This window comes from Acomys minous, assembly GCF_964271855.1.
Source record: "Acomys minous genome assembly, chromosome: 17".
NCBI classification, from domain to species: domain Eukaryota; kingdom Metazoa; phylum Chordata; class Mammalia; order Rodentia; family Muridae; genus Acomys; species Acomys minous.
Window position 1 is genome coordinate 24,893,065 of NC_140500.1, and position 20,787 is coordinate 24,913,851.

Consider the following 20,787-nt stretch of genomic DNA (forward strand, 5'->3'; position numbering starts at 1 on the left):
GAGAGAGTGCTTTGAAGATTGCTGAACTGAAGCTGGGCAGTGGTGGCGCACGCCTTTAATCCCAGCACTTGGGAGGCAGAGGCAGGCAGATGGCTGTGAGTTCGAGGCCAGCCTGTTGTACAAAGTGAGTCCAGGACAGTCAAGGCTACAAAGAGAAACCCTGTCTCAAAAAAGCAAATAAAATAAAATAAAATAAATTGCTGAACTGGATGGGTAGGACTCAAATGGGTGTTGAGAGCACCCTTCCTTCCACGTGACTCAAGACTGAAATCCTCAGGAAGCCCTACACCCCCACACTCAGCCAACACCAAAGAAAAATAGAGGAGAATCCCACTCAGATTTTTGTGGCCTGCTTCATCCTCTTCCACAAACAGCATCTGCAAGCCAGCCTCTGGTGCCCGGGGATGCTTAGTCCCTGCTATGTTTCTCTGCTCCCAAAATTCCTCTCTGAATTCCTGGAGCCTCCAGGCTGAGCCCGTCTCATTGTGACATCTCCTCTTGTTCTTGACACCGGGTCAAATAGCTTTGGAGCGTCTCAATTCCCAGTGCCATTCAGAAGCTGGTGAACCCTAATGAGTTCTCCCCTAATCTCTTCTCAAAGGACCTGTGAGTCTTAATTTCTCCAACTTTCCTTTTAATTATTTGAGCTCCTTGTGTCCTTCCTTTGGCCTCAGATCATCCCTACTCAGTTTAAAGGTCACGTTACTTTGGTTGACGAAGTGTCCAGGGTCATATACGTTTGGCCTCAAACTCCTTAACCTGGCCCAAGTTGTTCCTGATGCATTTCGTTTAAGACTGAATTGTACCTTGAGGTTAAAAAAAAAAAAAATTCTGTTTCAGGCCTTAAGAAGTTTCTCATCGAACTGATAAAATAGTAGAATTCGCAGTGCAGTATAAACTGAGTACATCTGTTATTCCTGGCGCCTGTAGTCCTATAGTTAGAAGTGACTACAGTTCAGTTGGTAGAGTGATTACTTAGCATGAACACAGCCTGAAACTCATCCCTGTCACTGCATAAACTGGAGGAGGTGGCACACTCCTGTGATCTAGGTTAAGGTAGGAGGATCTCAAGTTCCAAGACAGTTTGTTACAAAATGGGAGTCCGCCGGGCATGGTGGTGCATGCCTTTAATCCCAGTACTTGGGAGGCAGAGGCAGGCGGATCGCTGTGAGTTCAAGGCCAGCCTGTGCGCCACCATTGCCCGGCTGGAAACAATTTTTTTTAAAAGATGTATTTATTATTTATACAACGTTCTGCCCGCATGTGTGCCTGCCCACCAGAAGAGGGAACCAAATGTCATTATAGATGGTTATGAACCATCGTGTGATTTCTGGGAATTGAACTCAGGACCTGTGGAAGAGCAGCCAGTGCTCTTAGCCTCTATGCCATCTCTCAAGCCCCTGGAAACAATTTTTAGCCCTAGAGTGATATTTACACAAATTTAAGATCAGCCCTCGTAAGATGTAAGTAGGAGAAAAAAGAACAATATAGTAAAAAACCAAAACGCTCAGAAGACCTGGGATTCTAGCCCAATCCATTACAGAGTTTGCCTATCATTCATGAAGATTCCCCTCTCACCACCACCACATATGCTAGCGTCTCATAAGCCCTGGTGGTGGACGTCAGAGGGTCACAGGATCAGAAACTCAAGGTCACCTTTTCTATACAATAAGTTCATGGCTCAGCCATTAAAGGCTGGGCTCACACCAAAAAAATATAATAAATCTAAGGCCAACCTTGGCTGCTTGAGTCCCTGGAGGGTAGGAGGGGTGGGGGCGGGGGCTCTAACTATAGCTTTAGCACTAAACATGGGCTTAGATGCTGTACTGAAATTCCTCAATAGTTACATATTGCCATTATTCACTCCCAATTTATTTACCTCCACAGTTTGTGCTAGTTACCTTCTGTCAGTGTGACACAAACTATAGTCGCCTGGAAAGAGGGAACCCCAGTGAGGGATTTCTTCCACTAGACTGGCCTGTGGGTCTTTTGACATGAAGTCTCTCTATGTAATTCTGGCTGGCCTTGAAATCTCTATGTATGTAGACCAGGCTGGCCTAGAACTCACAGAGAGCCTCTTGCTTCTGCTTGTATAAAGTGCTGAGATTAAAGGAGTTGGACACTTTGCCTACATAGGGCCTTTTTCTTTCTTTTTTGTTTTTGTTTTTCAAGACAGGCTAGATTCGCTTTGTAGACAGGCTGACCTAGAACTCACAGCAACTCGCTGCTCTGCCTCCCTGACTGCTGGCATTACAGGTGTGCGCCACCACACCTGGCTGGGGCCATTTTCTTGATCAATGATTAAGGTGGGAGGACCCAGCCTACTATGTGTAGCACCAAACACGATAGACTAGTAGTCCTGGGTTGTGTCTAAGAAAGCAAGTTGGGCAAGCCATGGGGAGCAATCCAGGAAGCAGCATTCCTTTCTGGTCTGTACTTCAGTTCCTGACTCCCAGTTCCTCCTTGGCTTCCCTCAATATAACCTATAAGGCAAATAAGTCACTTCCTCCCCAAATTGGTTTTGGTCACTGTTTTGTCACTGAAACAAAGAGCAAAGAGGACACGATTGTTATGGAAAAAAATAAGATAGTTGGTTTTTGTTTTGTTTTGTTTTTTATAGTTTTTCCGAGACAAAGTTTCTCTGTGTATCAGTCCTGGCTGTCCTCTGTAGACCAGACTGGCCTCCAACTCACAGCAATCCACCTGCCTCTGCCTCTCCCAAGTGCTGGGATTAAAGGCGTGTGCCACCATGCCCAGCCTCTTTTTTTTTTTTTTTGAGACAGGGTTTTTCTATGTGACAGAACAGTAGCTCTCCTAGGCTTGCCAGAGTTACATTGAGAGCTTTTGTGTCAAAAGACCCACAGGACAGACTGGTGGGAGAAATCCCTTGAGGGGAGATACGACAGAAGTAAAGTATGTGCTCCAAATATGATTTTTGGGTTTTTTTTGTTTGTTTGTTGTTTGTTTGAGACAGGGTTTCTCTGTGTCACCTTGGCTGACCTGAACCCACTTTGTAGACTTGCTTTGTAGCCCAGGCTGGCCTTGAACTCAGAGATCTGCCTGCTTTTGCCTCTGCAAGTACTGGGATTAAAGGCATGTGCCACCAGGACTGGCTCCTTGTTGCTTTTTCTAATCAGCTGATGGCTTTGAGAGAAAAGGATGATTCACAACTGCTCAAAATTCTGTCACTCCAATCCCAAGAGAACATATCTACCTGTCTTCTTTGTCCTCATCATCCCTGGACACAGACTCTGCTTGGGTTGTCAGTGCTGGGCCGGGAAGCAGAGGTAAGCTGCCGCTGAGTGTAGCTTTTAGGTATGTTTATAAGGAGCGGTGCTGAGCCTGGCATGGTGGCACATGCCTTTAATTCCAGCAGTGGGGAGGCAGAGGCAGGGGGATCTCTGTGAGTTTGAGGACAGCCAAGGCTACACAGAGAAACCTTGTCTCGAAAAACCAAATCCAAAATCAAAACAAAACAAAACAAAACAAAAAATCAGTGGGGCTGGTGATGGAAGAAAAAAAATAATAGAAAGGCACAGGGTTGGCATTAAATCACTGAAACGGACATATTAGGGAGGTAAAGACTGCCATTGTTCCATATATGGCCGGGGGAGGGACACTGAACAGGACGAAATTTTGACATGCATTATGACTTCATGGCCTAGAAGCCAAGAGGCCAGCCTCCCACGCTCGGAGGAGTGCCTTCTAGACACACATGGCGGGCTCTGGCCATCATCTGGAGAGTCACTACTGCACGAGCCAGCTGCTTCTAATTCCATCAATTCTAATTATCCAAAGAACCTTCTACAAAGGAGGAAAAGCTGCTTTGTTGTAAGTTTAGCTCACCTGTCTTTCATTGAAGAGCAAGATAAGGGCGCTGGGCAACAGCTCAGCTGCTAGATCGCTTGCCAAGCATGCAGGAAAACCTGGGTTTGATCGCCTGCACCCTGTAAAATTGGACAGAGTCGCTGAAATCTCAGCTTGAGGAAGGTGGAAGGTGGGGGGAATCAGCAGTTCAAGGTCAACCTGACCCACAAGCAAGTCTAAAATTAGCCCAGGCTAGATGCAACTTTGTCTCAATGAAAGAATAAAAACAAGAGAAAAATACATTATTTCCTCTTCCGTCAGCTATGAGGACACTAGTTGTTGCCATTCTGAAAGTACCTCTTTCTCCAAGTGCTTTTTGTTTTGTTTCTTAAGACAGGGTTTCTCTGGGTAACACCTCTGGCTGTTCTGGACTCGGTTCTATGAACCAGGCTGGACTTGAACTCACAGAAATCCACCTGCCTCTGCCTCCCAAGTGCTGAGATTAAAGGCGCCACCATGCCCTGGTCTCCAAGTGCATTTTGGTGCTGTTATCTGTTCCTTTATTCGCAGCAAGACTTTGGTCTGGTATTCTTGGCTTTGTTTCTGCAGTGCTAGAGACTGAGGACCATCTTCTTACACACTTCAGTGCTCAACCTCTGACACCCCAACCTCCATCCCTGAATTGTCTATTACTGTGGTCACAGCACCTAACACAGTGCTGAACCATGGTGAAATGAAGTCAAACAAAAACAAATGCCAATGCTGGGCAGTGGTGGCTCACGCCTTTAATCCCAGCACTTGGGAGGCAGAGGCAGGCGGATTGCTGTGAATTCAAGGCCAGCCTGGTCTACCAAGTGAGTCCAGGACAGCTAAGGCTACACAGAGAAGCCCTGTCTCAAAAAACAAACAAACAAACAAAAAACCCTAAAATCACTTACCCAAAGGTTTTGATTTTGGGGACAAGGTTTCTCTGTGTAGCCTTGGCTGCCCTGGCACTCACACTGTAGACCTCGCTGTCCTCAAACTCAAAGATTTGCCTGCCTCTGCCTCCCACAGAGGTCCACCTGCCTCTGCCTCCTGAGTGCTGCCGCCGCCGACATCACCACCACCACCATCACCACCACCACCACCACCCAGCAGAAGGCTTTAGATTTAGAATTAAGGAGTTCAGCAAACCAGCATTTCCACGTAAGCATGATATACTAAGAGCACACTGCCCGCACTGAACTCAGACATCGGAACATGCTGGCCAGACAGGTGGTACTTGGCTGGATCTTGAAGGACACTGTGCCTGTTGCACTTGGGGCAGAAGCAAAGAGGCACAATATACAAAACAGCCAAGGAGTTCAGAGCGTTGGGTCAGGCATATCTATATTCATTGTGGTGCAAGAGGCCCGAGCATTTGGGCCCTTCACTGTCCAGTTCAGAGATGAAGCTTTGCACTGAAACATCCCAGGGAGCCTTGGGATTTAATTTTTATGCAAGAACATAATATAAACTGATTTTGAGGGTCTAGAGATGTAGAGCAGTTGCAGACCATGCTTAGGATAAATAACACCCTGAATTTGGTCCTCAGTATTAAAAACAGTACAGTGACAGTCATTTATGTGATTTTTCTTTCTTTATTTTTTATTATTTATTTATTTGTGTGGGGGGGTTACTTTTCTTTCTTTCTTTTTTAACAATCTACTTTGGGGGGGGGAGGTTGAGACAGTGTTTATCTGTGTGGCCTTGGCTGTCCTGGACTTGCTTTGTAGACCAGGCTGGCCTTGAACTCACAGTGATCCACTTGCCTCTGCCTCCTGAGTGATGGGATTGAAGGCATGGCCCGGTGAGGCTGTCTGGTTTATACAGAGTTCCAGGCCAGCCAAGGCTCCATGGGTATATAGTGAGAGTTTGTCTCAAAAACAAAACAAAAAACAAAAATAAAATAAATGTAATTATTTTACTTGATTCACAAAAATGATATAGATTTATGGACTATGATATATATAAATGTATGTGTATGCATTATGTAGCATTTCTTTTTTTTTTTTTAAACATTTATTGTGTGTGTTTGTGTTGTACACTCACATACACCATAGCATGGGTGTGTGGGTCAAAGGACAAATTACAGGAGTTGTTTTCCTTGCACCATGTGGATTCTAGGAATCAAACCTGGTTTATCAGGCTGGGCGGTGAGTGCCTTTACCTGTTAAGCCATCCCACTGCCCATGCTGTTTTCTCCTCCTCCTCCACTTTCTCTGCATTTATTGTGCTACACTCTAGACAATTATAGAAAACATTAGCCAGGTGTGGTGGCACACACCTTTGATCCCAGTATTTGGGAAGCAGAGGCAGATGGAACCCTGTGAGTTTGAGGCAAACCTGGTCTACAAAGAGCGTTCCAGGACAGCCAGGGCTATTACACAAAGAAACCCTGTCTCAAAAAGCCACACACACACACACACACACACACACACACACACACACACACACAAAAGAAAGAAAGAAAAGAAAAGAAAATCTCCTTGATGGTAGATGTGTCCAAATTCTTTGTTTTCTTTTCTTTTCTTTTTTTTGTTTTTGTTTTTGTTTTTGTTTTTCGAGACAGGGTTTCTCTGTGTAGCCTTAGCTGTTCTGGACTCACTTTGTAGATCAGGCTGGCCTCGAACTCACAGCGATCCACCTGCCTCTGCCTCCCGAGTGCTGGGATTAAAGGCGTGTGCCACCACGTCCGGCTTTCTTTTCTTTCTTAGTATTTCGAGGCAGGGTTTCTCTGTGTAGCCTTGGCTGTCCTGGACTCCCTTTATAGACCAGGCTGGCCTCGAACTCGCAGCAATCTGCCTGCCTCTGTCTGCTTCTGCCTCCCCAAGTGCTGGGATTAGACCGTCACCCAGTTAGGACCCTTCCTTTTCTTTCAGGGTTAGACATCTGTTTCAACAGATTTTTTTGTTTCAATGGGGCTCAAAACCACAGCATCAAACGTACACTCTGGTCCCTAGGGAACAGCCACCAGTGGGGATGGCTGCATGGTGGCAGAGTTCCAGAACTCTACCAGAATTATGACAGAGCTGGGGTTATTAAGAATTTCGGGCTATCCTCAGGGGCCTAGAGTATAGCTCTGTGGCAGACCACATGCTGAGCACGCACGCACAAAGGCCCTAGGATGGATCTCCAGTCCAGGTAAAACCAAAGGAACAGAAAACCCAACAGCATAAGGATAACTTTCGAGGGGCGGGGGTGGGGGGGGTGGGGAATAGTTAAGACTGTCAAACTTTGAGTAATATGACTTAGTTCAGTGTAGTTATTTCTCTTAAAAGCTGTTAAGACAACTAGCAATGCTGTGCTAATAGCTGTACTCATCCTATGGAATACAGACATGTATCCAACATGGCTGCTGCACCCAGACAGCTCGGAGAGCCAGGAAGAAAACTGACCCATATGGCATTCTCTGTGTACAAACAGAAAACATGACGTTGTCTCAAGAAATGATGGTGCAACCAGGCCCAGTGGTGAATGCCTGTAGTTCCTGTACTTGGGGAGGCAGAGGCAGGCGGATCTCTGTGAGTTCGAGGCCAGCCTGGTCTACAGCTGAGTTCAGGACAGCCAAGGCTACACAGAGAAACATTTTTTGGGGGGGGGGATGGGGGGACAAACAAAAGGAAGAAAGAAAGGATCCTGGGAAGAAATAAAACAAGCATTTCTGATGGTGTGCAGTTTTCAGATCAGTATTTGGGAGGTAGAGCTGGGAGGATTAGAAATTCAAGGTTATCCTTAGCTATACAGCTAATCCCAAGTAGTCCTGGGACACAGGAGAGCTTTTCTCAGAAAGAAAAAGAATCAAACCAGGAATGGTGGTGCACGCCTGTAATCCCAGCACTCGGGAGGCAGAAGCAGAGGCAGGCAGATCGCTGTGAGTTCGAGGCCAGCCAGGGCTACAAAGTGAGTCCCGGACAGCCAGGGCTACACAGAGAAACCCTGTCTTAAAAAACCAAAAAATTGGGGCTGGAGAGATGGCTCAGTGGTTAAGAGCACTGTCTGCTCTTCCAGAGGTCTTGAGTTCAATTCCCAGCAACCACATGGTGGCTCACAACCATCTATAATGTGATCTGATGTCCTCTTCTGGCCTATAGGTGTACCTGTAGGCAGAGCACTGTATACATAATAATAAACAAATAAATCTTAAAAAAAAAAAAACCAAAAAATTATGAACTGGAGTACTGCGTGCTCTTCCAGAGGACTTGAGCTTAGTTCCCAACACCCACATCAGGTGGCCTACAACAATTTGTGATTCCAGCTCCAGGGGACCTGTCACCTCTGTCAGCTGCACTCACATGCACATACCCACACTTAGAAACACCCATCCACACATAATTAATTGAAAATAATAAATGATGTGCCCAGTTGGGGTGGCCATTGCCTTTATTCCAGCACTTAGTGGGCAGAGGTAGGCAGATCCCACTACATAGGGAGTATCAGGCCAACCAAGGGAGACAAAATGAGACTCTGCCTCACAAATATATAATAAAAAGTGTGTGTGTATTGTGCATTTGTGGTGGTGATAATGGGGATTGAACCCAGAGTCTTACTCATACTAGGCAAATGCTCTACCACTAAACTCTGCCTTCAAACTTCTTTCCATGTGGGATAGGCACTCACTAAGAAACCCGGGTTGGCCTTGAACTCATGTAAGCTCAAGATGGCCTTGAGTTTACCACACTCAGACCTCAAAGTCTCTAGCAGCTGGGATTACAGGGCTGCCCCATCCAGCTTTATAAAGCAATTTAAAAAGTATAAGGCAAGCCGGGCGGTGGTGACGCACGCCTTTAATCCCAGCACTAGGGAGGCAGAGGCAGGCGGATCTCTGTGAGTTCAAGGCCAGCCTGGTCTACAAAGCGAGTCCAGGACAGCCAAGGCTACACAGAGAAACCCTGTCTTGAAAAACAAAACAAAACAAAACAAAGTATAAAGCAGACTAGCATCAAGAGGCCTGGCCTCTTATTACACCGTGTTCTCTTTCCCATAGGATCTGCATGCAGCACAGAAGTTTTCTCATAAAACACTAGGAAGAAAAGCTGTCTTTGATTCCGGAGAGGGGAGATACTGGAGGGTACTTAGGTGCCTGAGGAGATGAACAGTAACAGCCACAGGCCTTCTCAAGCTTCTGGGTGTTCTAGGGTACAACCCTTGGATGCCCCACCCCCACCCTCACTGGCCCAGGCCTCTGTTGTGGAGGCCTATTTCCTGGGAGGGCACAGGGGAGGCAGGATTGCATGCTGGGCTCTGCCTGGTGGGGGTTTCCCGCGTTTGTTTCCCATCCGTGTTTTTGGAGAGTTCTTTTGGCAGCTTCTCACTGCTCCCCACCGTGTACAGGAGAAAAAGGGAAGCCCTGGTGTTTTTCCACTCTTGGGCCAGCGCATGAAGAGGAGCCTAGAGGCCTGGCTGCAGCTAGTCAACACAGCGTGGCCAGGCTCTCAGGTGTGTTAATTAAGGGAGCCTCCCAGAACCCTGGGGATGCTTCTGTGACCTCACCAAAGGGCTGCCGCCTCCAGCGTCCTCTGGGAACTGAGGCCATCTTGAGATTGTGCTGTTAATACCGTGGGAGGCCCACTGAGCTATTCACTCCCACAGCGTGGGGGCACGAGGCAGTGCCCAGCTTTATTTCATTTATTTGACTGGAGTTCATACTATCTTAAAAACTCAGAAGTTGGGGCAAGAGGATTTTAACTCTGAGGCCAGTTAACATAACAAAATCCTGCCTCAATAACTAAATAAACAGGGGCAGGGGACAGCTCAGCAGTTAAGAGCATTTAATGCTCTTGCAGAGAACCCGGACTCAGTTCCCACCTCGCACATGGTTGATGATCTGTAACTCCAGTTCCAGGAAATCCCAGACTCTCTTCTGACCTCCTTGGGCTTCTGCAAATCAGGCACTTCCTCCCTGAGATTCACAAGCACTTAGCTGCTTGGCTTCCATTAAACATAATAAACAGCCGGGCATGGTGGCGCGCGCCTATAATCCCAGCACTTGGCAGGCAGAGGCAGGCAGATCGTTGTGAGTTCAAGGCCAGCCTGGTATACAAAGTGAGTCTAGGACAGCCAAGGCTACACAGAGAAACCCTGTCTCAAAATACATGTCTGAAAACCTTAGGGCGTCTCAGCAATTAAGTGCCCTGCTCTTCCAGTGGACTACAATTTAATTTCAGCACCCAAATAGTGGCTCACAACCATTAGCAATTCCAGTTCTAGGGCGTCTAGGGCCCTCTTCTAGCCTCTGAGGGTGCTACACACACAGACACAGGCACTTGATGTGGATGTAAACCTACTTTTGTTTTGATCCCAAGTGTGGAATGTGGAACAGACTTGTGTAAGGGTGTGTGGTATTTCTCTACTAAAAACAGACTTCTGAGAGAACAAGTGATCTTTGTCCACCAGAAAAGGAACCACTTCTTGCGGGGCTTGGTCTTTGTCAACTGATAAACATCCTAGTACAGACTCTGAGAGGAGAGATGTATATATGAGCCCAAAACAAGAAATGGTTTTTTGTTTTGTTTTGGTCTTGGCATTCTTTTCTATTGTTTGGTGTTTGGCTGTTCATCACTTGCCTTTAAGATGCTCCTAGAGAGAACTGCTCCAGCAAACACTTTGAGGATCCGGTTCCGGCTGCTGTTCTGGGTTCCACTAGCTGTGGTTGCAGTCACCTTTGCTGAATTACTGGTTTGCTCTTTAATGGGACTGTTAGAATCGTGCAGATTTCACCAGTGGAATTGCTCCAAAAAACTGAATCTAAAAGGGTCTACTTCTCCCGTTCCCATTAACCTCTTTTCTCTCCTATCTAGGGTAGGTGGGTTAGAAAGGAGGTATGAACATTTACCCCAAATGAGGGATGTTTTTAAAAGTTCAAAGCCGCCAGGTGTGGTGGTGCATGCCTTTAATCACAGCACTCTGGAGGCAGAGGCAGGTGGATCGCTGTGAAAAAAGAAAGAAAAAAAAAGTTTAAAGCCTACAGACACTTAAACATTTTAAAATTTAATTTATTTTTATTTTATGTACGTTGGTGTTTTGCCTGCCCATATGTCTGTGTTAGGGTGTCGGATCTTAGAGTTGTGAGCTGCGAGTTGTGGGTACTGGGAATCGAACATGGGTCCCTGGAAGAACATTCAGTGCTCTTAACCATTGAGCCATCTCTCCAGTCCCTCATGCAGTCTTTAAAACAAACAAACAAACAAAAAACCAGAAGCCTGGTGGTTGTGGTATGCTTTGATCCTAGCACTGAGAAGGCAGATACATGCAGATCTCTGTGAGTTTGAAGCCAGCCTGATCTACAGGGCAAATTTGAGGACAGCCAGGGCTGCACAGAGAGACGCTGTCTTGGAAAAACAAAGCCAAAATCAAAAACCAAAAAAATTAAACAAAGCTTGGCATGGTGGCATGCCTGTAATACCAGCACCCAGGGAGGCAGAGGCAGGTGGATCTCTGAGTCGAGGATAGTCAAGGCTACACAGAGAAACCCTGTCTCCGAAAAACAAACAAAAAACAAGACAAACAAACAAACAAACAAAAAAACCCCAAACCCAAAAAGAACAAAACCCCCAAAAATAAAAACCTAAATAAATATAAATAAAATAAAAAGCAAATAAGAGCTAGGCCGTGGTGGTACATGCCTTTAATCCCAGTACTTGGGAGCCTGAGGCAGGTGGATTGCTATGAGTTCAAGGCCAACCTGGTCTACAAAGTGAGTCCAGGGCAGTCAAGGCTACACAGAGAAACCCTGTCTCAAAACACCAAAAAGAAAAAGAAAGAAAGAAAGACAAGGAACAAGTCAAGGCTGGCTGCCTGCCCGTGATCCTCACAGGCAGCTGAATCAACGGTATAAGCTGTTTGTACACAGCCTCTCACCCCCTTGACAGCCCAGGCTGCCCTCTGCAGTTGTAGGAATGGGATACACCGGTCCGTTTGTAGCTCCAAGCTCTGAGTTGCTGTCATCCTGCATGGTACAGGCAGCTGGTCCTAGAGTCACCATTTAGTCAATTTCCTCTTCTCCCCGAGGCGGCTCAGTTGCAAAACATTTTAGTCTAGGCAGGTGAGCGGTTGCTTTCTTCCATCTCTCTTGCTAGTGATCCTGCTTTGCTGATTAAGTATGACTCAAGAACGATGTCAATGAAGCCAGGCATGGTGGCGCACACCTTTAATCCCAGCACTCGGAGGCAGGGGCAGGGATGTGAGTTAGAGGCCAGCCTGGTCTACAAAGCAAGTGTAGGAGAGCCAAGGCTACACAGAGAGACCCAGAAACCCTGTCTCGGAAAAAAAAAATTGTTAACAAAATTAGATAGGAAATCCAGTGAAAGCACAAACCACGGACACATAAAGCCTAATTTTGTCTCTGGGGCTCTTTTTAAAAATGTTATTATACATTGGTGGGCCTATTTTTTGGAGGCCACAGCTCAACTTTGTGAAGTCAGTTTTCTCCTTTGGCCCTAATGTGAGTTCTGGGGCTTGAACTCAGGTCTCCAGGCTTGAGCAGCAAGCATCTGTACACACTAAGCCAGCTTGTCGGCCCTTGGTGGTCTCTAACGTGGTCTGAAATCATGTGTGAGCTATTGCAACCAAACACAAGTTGTGCCTGTGATCTCCCAGAGAGCTTTATTCCGTCCAGCCCCTTGGTGTGGTGGTTTGAACAGGACGAGCCTCGTGGCCTTATACGTTTGAATGCTTGTTCCTTAGTTGTTGGCACCACTGGGAAAGAATTAGGAGGTATGGCCTTTTTGGAGAAAATATGTCACGGCATGCAGGCTCTGAGGTTTCAAAAAGCCTATGGATTTTCCACTTAGGTCTGTCTACCTCTGGCTTGTGGGTCGCGTGTAAACTCGAGTGCCATGGCTGCCTGCTGTCATCCTCCCTGCCATGGCGGTCGTTTCTCTGTGTGTGGGAGAATGCACATCCCATGGCACATCTGAGAAGTCAGAAAACAACTTGTACTTTCCCAGGGATCAGGCTTGGCAGCAAACACCTTTACATCCTGAGCCGTCTCACCAGCCCCCAGAACTCACAGCTTAGCTTAGTTTTAGTTTTGTTCTGCTTTTTTGATCCTGGAGATGGACTCGGTGCCATTGCACACGCTAAGCGCTCCCTCCAGCACTGAGCGACCCCGCCAACGCAGGGGCCCTCCCACGTGCTAAGCAAGCCTAGCATCACTGAGCTGCATCCCACGGCCTCTTTCTTCTTTTCGTTTGCTTGTTTTGAGATAGGGTCTCACAATATAGCCCTGGCAGGCCTGAAACTTGACATGTAGACCAGGCTAGCCTTGAACTCACAGCGATCCGTCTGCCTCTGCCTCCCCAGTGCTGGGATTAAAGGCATGTACCACCACGCCCGGCTGTATGAAGTAGCTTTAACACTTTAAATTTGTCTCGTACAGCCAGACACGTGGGCTTCTACTTGTAAATCCCAGAACTTGAGAAGATAAAGCAGGAGGATTGCCAAGAGTCTGAGGCTAGCCTAGACTATGGAGTGGATTCCTGGTCAGCCTGAATAATAATGTAAAACCTTGTCTGAAAAAATAATAAACAAAAAAATCCTGTGGCTGTCAGGATGGTTCAGCAGGTTAAGACAGGTACCAAGACAAAGGGTCTGAGTTTATTTCCCAGGACCATGTGGTGGCATAAAACTGACCCTCACACACACACACACACACACACACATACACACACACACACACACACACACACACACACACACACACCAATAAATATAATTAAAATTTCTTTTTCTGTGCTCAAGGCCAAGCATGGTGGTTCATCCCAGCACTCAGAAGGCTGAGGCAGGAGTATCACAAGTTAGAAGCCAGCCTGGACAATATAGTGATACCCTGTTTCACGCTGGGCAGTGTTGGCCCACACCTTCTATCCTAGCCCTGGGGAGGCAGAGGCAGACAAGTCTCTCAGTTTGAGTCCAGCTTGGTCTACAGAGCAAGTCCAGGATGCCAGGGCTGTTACACAAAGAAACCCTGTCTCTAAAAACTAAAATAAATAAATAAAAATAAATAAATAAATAAATAAACTAATGTAACAATACTGAAACAAGCTTGATGGCCCATACTTGTAATCTCAGCACAAGGGATCCAGAGGCAAAGAATCATCAGTTCAAGGCCATGGTCAGCTATATAGTAAGTTCAAGGCCAGCCTGAACTACATGAGATCATGTCTCAAGAAAACAATCATTTTCCTGTGTTACTCCTATTTATCCCATCCTTACCCAAACCAATGATCTTTTTATTGTATCTATAGGTTCTGTTTTGTTTTTTGTTTGTTTGTTTTTTTCTTCAAGACAGGGTTTCTCTGTGTAGCCCTGGCTGTCCTGGACTCTCTTTGTAGACTAGGCTGGCCTCGAACTCACATCGATTCACCTGCCTCTGCCTCCTGAGTGCCTGGGCTTTTTGTTTTGTTTTGTGTTTTGTTTTTGTTTTTGTTTTGGTTTTGGTTTTTCGAGACAGAGTCTCTGTGTAGCCTTGGCTGTCCCAGACTCACTCTTTAGACCATGCTGGCCTTGAACTCACAGTGATCCTCAGCCTCTGCCTTTCAAGCGCTGGAATTAAAGGTGTACACCACCACACTTGGTTTTTTCTTTTCTTTTCTTTCTTTTTTTAAAAGTAATTAATTAATTAATTTTTAGTTTTTCGAGACAGGGTTTCTCTGTGTAGCCTTGGCTGTCCTAGGCTTACTTTCTAGACCAGGCTGGCCTCAGACTCACAGCGATCCACCTGCCTCTGCCTCCCAAGTTCTGGGATCAAAGGGATTTTGTTTTTGTTTTTGTTTTATTACCAAGCAGCAGTCAATTCTCCACAGGGCAGTTTATCTACTTATATTGTTGTCTTTCTTCTGGTAACTTCTAAGTCTGACCATTATGAACAAACTGATATAAACAGTGTGCACATTTTTGTGTGGACAATCTTTTTTTGTTTTGTTTTGTCTCTAGGTCCTTTGAATAAATACCAATGAGTGTGCCTGCTGAAGAACAGGACCAGAAGGTTAAGTAGTGAAAGAAATCACTAAGTGGTTTTTCTTAGTAGTCCTACCATATTGCTTCCCTAACAACAAAAGAGAGTCCCTGTTGTTTTAAATCTACCCCACCACTGGCCTTTTCTTTTCTTTTTTTAGTTTTGGGGTTTTTTTTCCCCCCAGACAGGGTTTCTCTGTGTAACAGAGCCTTGCCTGTCCTGGATTTGCTCTGTCGACCATGCTGGGCCTCGAACCACCTGCCTCTGCCTCCCGAGTGCTGGGATTACAGGCATGTAAGGCTCACCCCAGTTTTGGAAATGTTCTGGATGTTGGCCGTTTGAAAAAGTGTGCTGCTGGGTATGTTAGCTCACACTAAACGGGGAGGTAGGAGAGGTCGAGTTCAGAACCTTCCAGAGATACATTGTAACAACTCAGAGCTCAAAAACCAGGCCAGTGTGGTGGTGCAATCTCGGAACTCAGGCAGTAGGAGCAGGAGAATTGGGGGTTCAAGGTCATTATTGAGACAGAAAGTTCAAGGACAGCCTGGACTACGGAGAAGACCACAGCAACAAAGTGCTATTATTATTTAATTTAGCTTAATTCACATTTTCCTAAGGCTCTGGAGTATCCATTTGTACACGTATTTACCATCTGTGTAAAAAAAGTCTTTTTCATGTATTCCGGGTTGGCCTCCAACTCACAGAGAAAGACCTTAAATGTCTCATGATCTTAATGAGACCTTAAATGTCTGATGTTACTCAATTTCTCAACACCATCAACAACCATCTGGACAGACGTGGTGGCGCATGCCTTTAATCCCAGCACTTGGTGAGGCAGAGGCAGGAGGATTGCTGTGAGCTCGAAGCCAGCCTGGTCTACAAAGCCAGTCTAGGACTGCCAAGGCTAACACAGAAAGACCCTGGTCTTAAAAAAGAAAGAGAGAGAGAGAGAGAGAGAGAGAGAGAGAGAGAGAGAGAGAGAGAGAGTTATATTATTTTCTAATCTCTATATATCTTCAGTCTCTATATATCTCTATATATAACCCCTAATCTGTCCATGCTCCTGCAAGTAACCTAATGAACACACACACACACACACACACACACACACACACACACACACTTCTGAAGTACAAAACAGTTTTTTAAAAAAAGATATACCAAAGACTTACTTGCCCATTTTATATTTATTTGTTTGTTTGAGGCAGGGTTTCTCTGTGTAGCCTTGGCTGTCCTGCACTTACTTTGTAGACCAGGTTGGCCTCGAACTCACAGAGCTTCGCCGGCCTCTATCTTCCAAGTGTGGGATTACAGGCCTGTGACACCACACCTGGACCACTTTATTGACAGTCTATTTTAACTTTTTTTTTTTTTGGTGGTTTGAGACACGATCTCAATAAAGCTGGTGCAGCCTTGAGTTTGGGGCAGGATTCTTCCTTCTGTCCCTAGCGTGCTGATATCACAGGCGTGAGCCACCCCCCACCCCACCCCGCCTGTGCTAACGTATCAGAGTGGACTGCAGATGTCTGTAGAGAAGATAAGAAAATGCAACAAGAATGGGGTTAAGTCAAAGACACAGCATGGAAAGCCGGAAAGGACGACACCAGCAACCTCCCCTCCCAACCCCTCCCCCACACCCTAGTCCTCAGACATTTGAAAGAGAAAATTTCAAACTATTATACAGTTAAGACAGACAGGCCTGATGTTTGTGCCTGTTAAGTCAGCAACTTGGGGAGGCCGATGTAGTAGGATCATCGCAAGTTCCACGCTAGCCAGGGTAGCCGAGTCCAGGACAGCCAGGGCTACACAAAGAAACCCTTTTGTTGTCAAAATAACAAAACAAAAACCTAACTAACTAACAACAACAACAACAACAACAAAGACCCTGTTTAAGACAAAACAATAGCAAAACTGAAATTTGGTAGTTTAAACTCATTTATGGCCGGAGAGGTTGTAGGCCCTAGTGGGGAAGCTGTAGTTGTTGTTTTGCTAAAGTGACATCACGCACCCATCAAATTGCCTTATAAACAGCCATGTTTCTGTCCACAGATGGATGCTTTTGCCATCTTGGCTCGAGAGTACGGCATCCGCTACATTCCTGTTGCTGTGATAAAAACACCATGATCAAGACAACTTGGAGAAGAAATCATTGCTTTGGTTTTCTTATGGTTCCAGAGGGTTAGAGGCCAAGACGTCAGCGGGGTGCTAAGGGGTCACATCTTGACCTGCAAGCACAAAGCAGAAAGCACACAGGGAATGACAAGAGGCTGCTCTTGCAGAGCACCCACATGGTGGCTCACAACTACATGTAAGTCCAGTTCCGGGGGATCTGACACTTTTCTTTTCTGCTCTCCACAGACTCAGGGCATGCACATGGTGCACACACACACACACACACACACACACACACACACACACACATGCATGCATGCGCCTGCGCACACACCCACACACCAGCAAAATACACATAAAACAAACTGAAAATTGGAGAGAATAGTTTTGTTTTTCAGTAGTTACCAGTGACTGCAGAGCCTCAGAGTTAGTCAAAGCCCTGAGGATCAGAGGCTGTGGAACCCTTAGCTGTAAGTGATGCTCTCAGGCAGCCCATCTACTTCCATACTACCCCACCGGCCGAGCGGAGCTTAGTGGCAGAGCGCATGCATTTGCAAGGCCCTGTTTTAATTCAAGTACAAAAGCTCATAGTAATTTTTAAAAGCCGCTCAGTGGAATCGGGTGGATCTCTGAGAACTCAAGGCCAGTCTGATGTACATAGCAAGTTTCAGGCCGGCCAGGGCTCCTTAGGGAGATCCTGTCTCAAAATAAAACAAACAGCAACAAAAACCTTTAGAAACCAACCAATGTTGTTCCTTCAACTATTTTTCCAGCGCCTATTCATGAAGCACTATAGAAGGTGCTGGAGATTTTAAGGTAAGTGACAGTGATTCTTTTGTTTGTTTTTCAGAACAGGGTTTCTCTATGTAACCTTGAATGTCCTCGATTGGCTTTGTAGACCGAGCTGGCCTTGAACTCACAGATATCTGCCTGCCTCTGCCTTCTGAGTAGTGGGATTAAAGGCGTGTGCCAGGATCAACAGTTACTTTTTTGGGGGTGGGTGTTTCGAGATAGGGTCTCTGTATGTTAGCCTTGGATGTCCTGGACTCGCTTTGTAGACCAGGCTGGCCTTGAACTCACAGCGATCCGCTTGCCTCTGCCTCCTGCTGGGATTAAAGGCGTGTGCCACCACAACAGGCGGACAGTTACTTTTTTTTTTTTTTCTCGAGACAGGGTTTCTCTGTGTAGCCTTGGCTGTCCTGGACTTGCTTTGTAGACTAGGCTGGCCTCGAACTCACAGCGATCCACCTGCCTCTGCCTCCCGAGTGCTGGGATTAAAGGCGCGCGCCACCAAGCCCGGCCTGACAGTTACTTCTTGATGCCTCTGAAACCTGTGTGCTAGCCCCGGGCTTCCTGCTGCGCAGCAAATCTGAATATGCACTTGTTCATTCACTAGCTCTGCCAGGAAATGAAACTCTACCAAGTCACCAGCACCCTCCCTTGGTAAAGCACTTGCCTAGCACGCTCAGTATTTTAAGTTCAATCCCAAGTACCACATATACACATATTCTCCCTGGGCCTGGCGAGGTGATGCTTGTCTGCTGTGGTTCTAGGTCTTGGGCGCTAGAGGTAAGAGGGTCAGGCCTTGTTTTACTGGAGTCTTGAAACTTTTCCCGTGCGGCTGAAGGATATAACTCTAGGCCAGTCTCAGCTATATAGTAAATTTGTGGACCTCCTGGTCTACATGCGACCCTATCTCAAAATTCAAGAAAATTAACGGGCCAGAGAAAATATGTGGCTCAGCAGTTAAGAGTGTGTACTGTTCTTTCTTTCAGAGGATGAGCGTTGGCTTCCCAGCCCCCATGGTGGGTGGCGTACCACTCCAGTCCAGAGGAGCTGATGCCCTCTTCTCACTTCCTTGGGCACTTGCACATACATACACTCCAATGGACAAACAGACACATGTACATAAGTAACAAACACTTAAAACAAACACAAAATCTTCATGTCCTCTGTTTTTTGTTTTGCTGTCTACTGTGCTCTGTGGCCTTTTGGTCACTTGCTGAGGTTCCAGCCGACACCCAGGAGTCATCCTATGAAGCTCATTCTTTTTCTGTTTTTTTGTTTTTTGTTTTTTGAGACAGGGTTTCTCTGTGTTATACTGGCTGTCCTGGACTCACTTTGTAGACCAGGCTGGACTCGAACTCACAGCAATTCACCTGCCTCTGCCTCCCGAGTGCTGGGATTAAAGGCGTGCGCCACCACTGCCCAGCGGTTTTTAAGTCTTATCAAGGTATTGTTCTTTGAAACAACTTTCTTTCTTTCTTTCTTTCCTGAAAACACTATCTTTCAAGGCAATGGAATCCACATGTAATAAAGTGTACAGGAAGCTACTTTATATCAAAGCATATTTGCTTTTTTTTTTTTTCCCTGAAATGAGGCTTTTCCCTGGTAGGTATTAAACTATTAGACTGGGGCCAGAGAGATGGCTCTGAGGTTTCAAATTAGTGCTGTACTGCTCTTGCAGTGAGCCTGGGTTCCACCTCAATATCCATGTCAAGTGGCTCACAACTGCCTGTCACTGCAGCTCCGGGGGATCTAACTCAGGCCTTCATGGACACCTGTACTCACATTCTGTCTCTCCCTCCCCCCCACACACCCAGAAAAATAACAAAAGTAGGGCTGGAGAGATGGACCAACAATTAAAAGCACTGGCTGTTCTTTCAGAGGACTGGGGTTCAATTCCCAACACCCACATTGTAGCTCACGACTATAAATCCAAGATCTGACAGCACAGACATACATGTATGCAAAACACCAATGCACACAAAATAAAAGTGAATAGGTTATAAAAAATGTTTGTATAGCTGGGTGTGGTGGTGCATGCCTTTAATCTCAGCACTCAGGAGGCAGAGGCAGGTGGATCGTTGTGAGTTTGAGGCTAGCCTGGTCTACAAAGGTAGTCCAGGTCAGCCAAGGCTACACAAAGAAATCCTGTCTAGAAAAACTTTAAAAAAAGAAGTTTGTATATTATTTTATAATTCTCTCTCTCTCACTCAGCCACTCACTCACTTTGTGTGTGTGTGTGTGTGTGTGTGTGTGTCTGTCTGTCTGTCTGTCTGTCTGTCTGTCTGTCTGAGTCTCAGTGTATGGCCCTGACTGACCAAGAACTAGCTACGTAGACCAGTCTGGCCTTAAACTGTGTCGATCAAACTTCCTCTGCCTCCAGAGTGCTGGGATTACAAAGGAATACTGCCACAACTTGTCCTAAGTTGTTTGTTTTAAGTAAAAATGACTGAAAAGGTAGAACTAGAGCTCAGTAGTAGAACATTAGCCTGTGTGTGGGAGACCTTGAATTTTTCCAGCAAACACACACACACACACACACACACAGAGAGAGAGAGAGAGAGAGAGAGAGAGAGAGAGAGAGAGAGAGAGAGAGAGAGAGAGAGAGAATTTGTCTGTTCTGAGATCCCCCTGCCTCTGCCTCCCCAGTGCTGAGACTAAAGGCATGTGCCACCACACCTGGCTGAAAGAGCTAATTGTAACCACAGCCTACCAAATTCCAGCTATTTTAAGTGTTGCCACCTCACTTAATTCTCACAATTTAATGAGACAAGTGTTGTTGCTTGAAGAAATGGCTTAAACGGTTTGCCCAAGTGCATGCCAAGGGCTCTGAGCTCGTAGAAACACAAGGGAAGTCGAAATCCTGCTGAGCCTTTATCCCTTCTGCCTTCAGAGCAACAGGGATGGGCTGGGGCACCGGAATCTATAGGTAACAGAGTTTCAAATGAGGGGGTGGTCACAGGGGTCCCTGCAGAGGACAACTCACTATCTGAGTCATTCCCAGAGCGGGGACCTGGGAGGGACCTTTAGAAGCCAGGCCTGACCTCGCAAGCTCATGTGTGTGCAATTGCACACCGTGCTGCACCCAGAACATGCCAAGCTTC

General features: G+C 46.2%; 1 long non-coding RNA gene across 1 annotated transcript; it reads left to right on the forward strand.

Annotated features, from left to right (window-relative positions):
• Positions 1-16,657: 16,657 nt before the first annotated feature.
• On the forward strand, positions 16,658-19,306 carry LOC311588089. Its single transcript, XR_014776083.1, has 3 exons — positions 16,658-17,093; positions 17,671-17,713; positions 18,673-19,306. It is a non-coding gene; the product is annotated as an uncharacterized lncRNA (long non-coding RNA).
• The last annotated feature ends 1,481 nt before the right edge of the window (positions 19,307-20,787 follow it).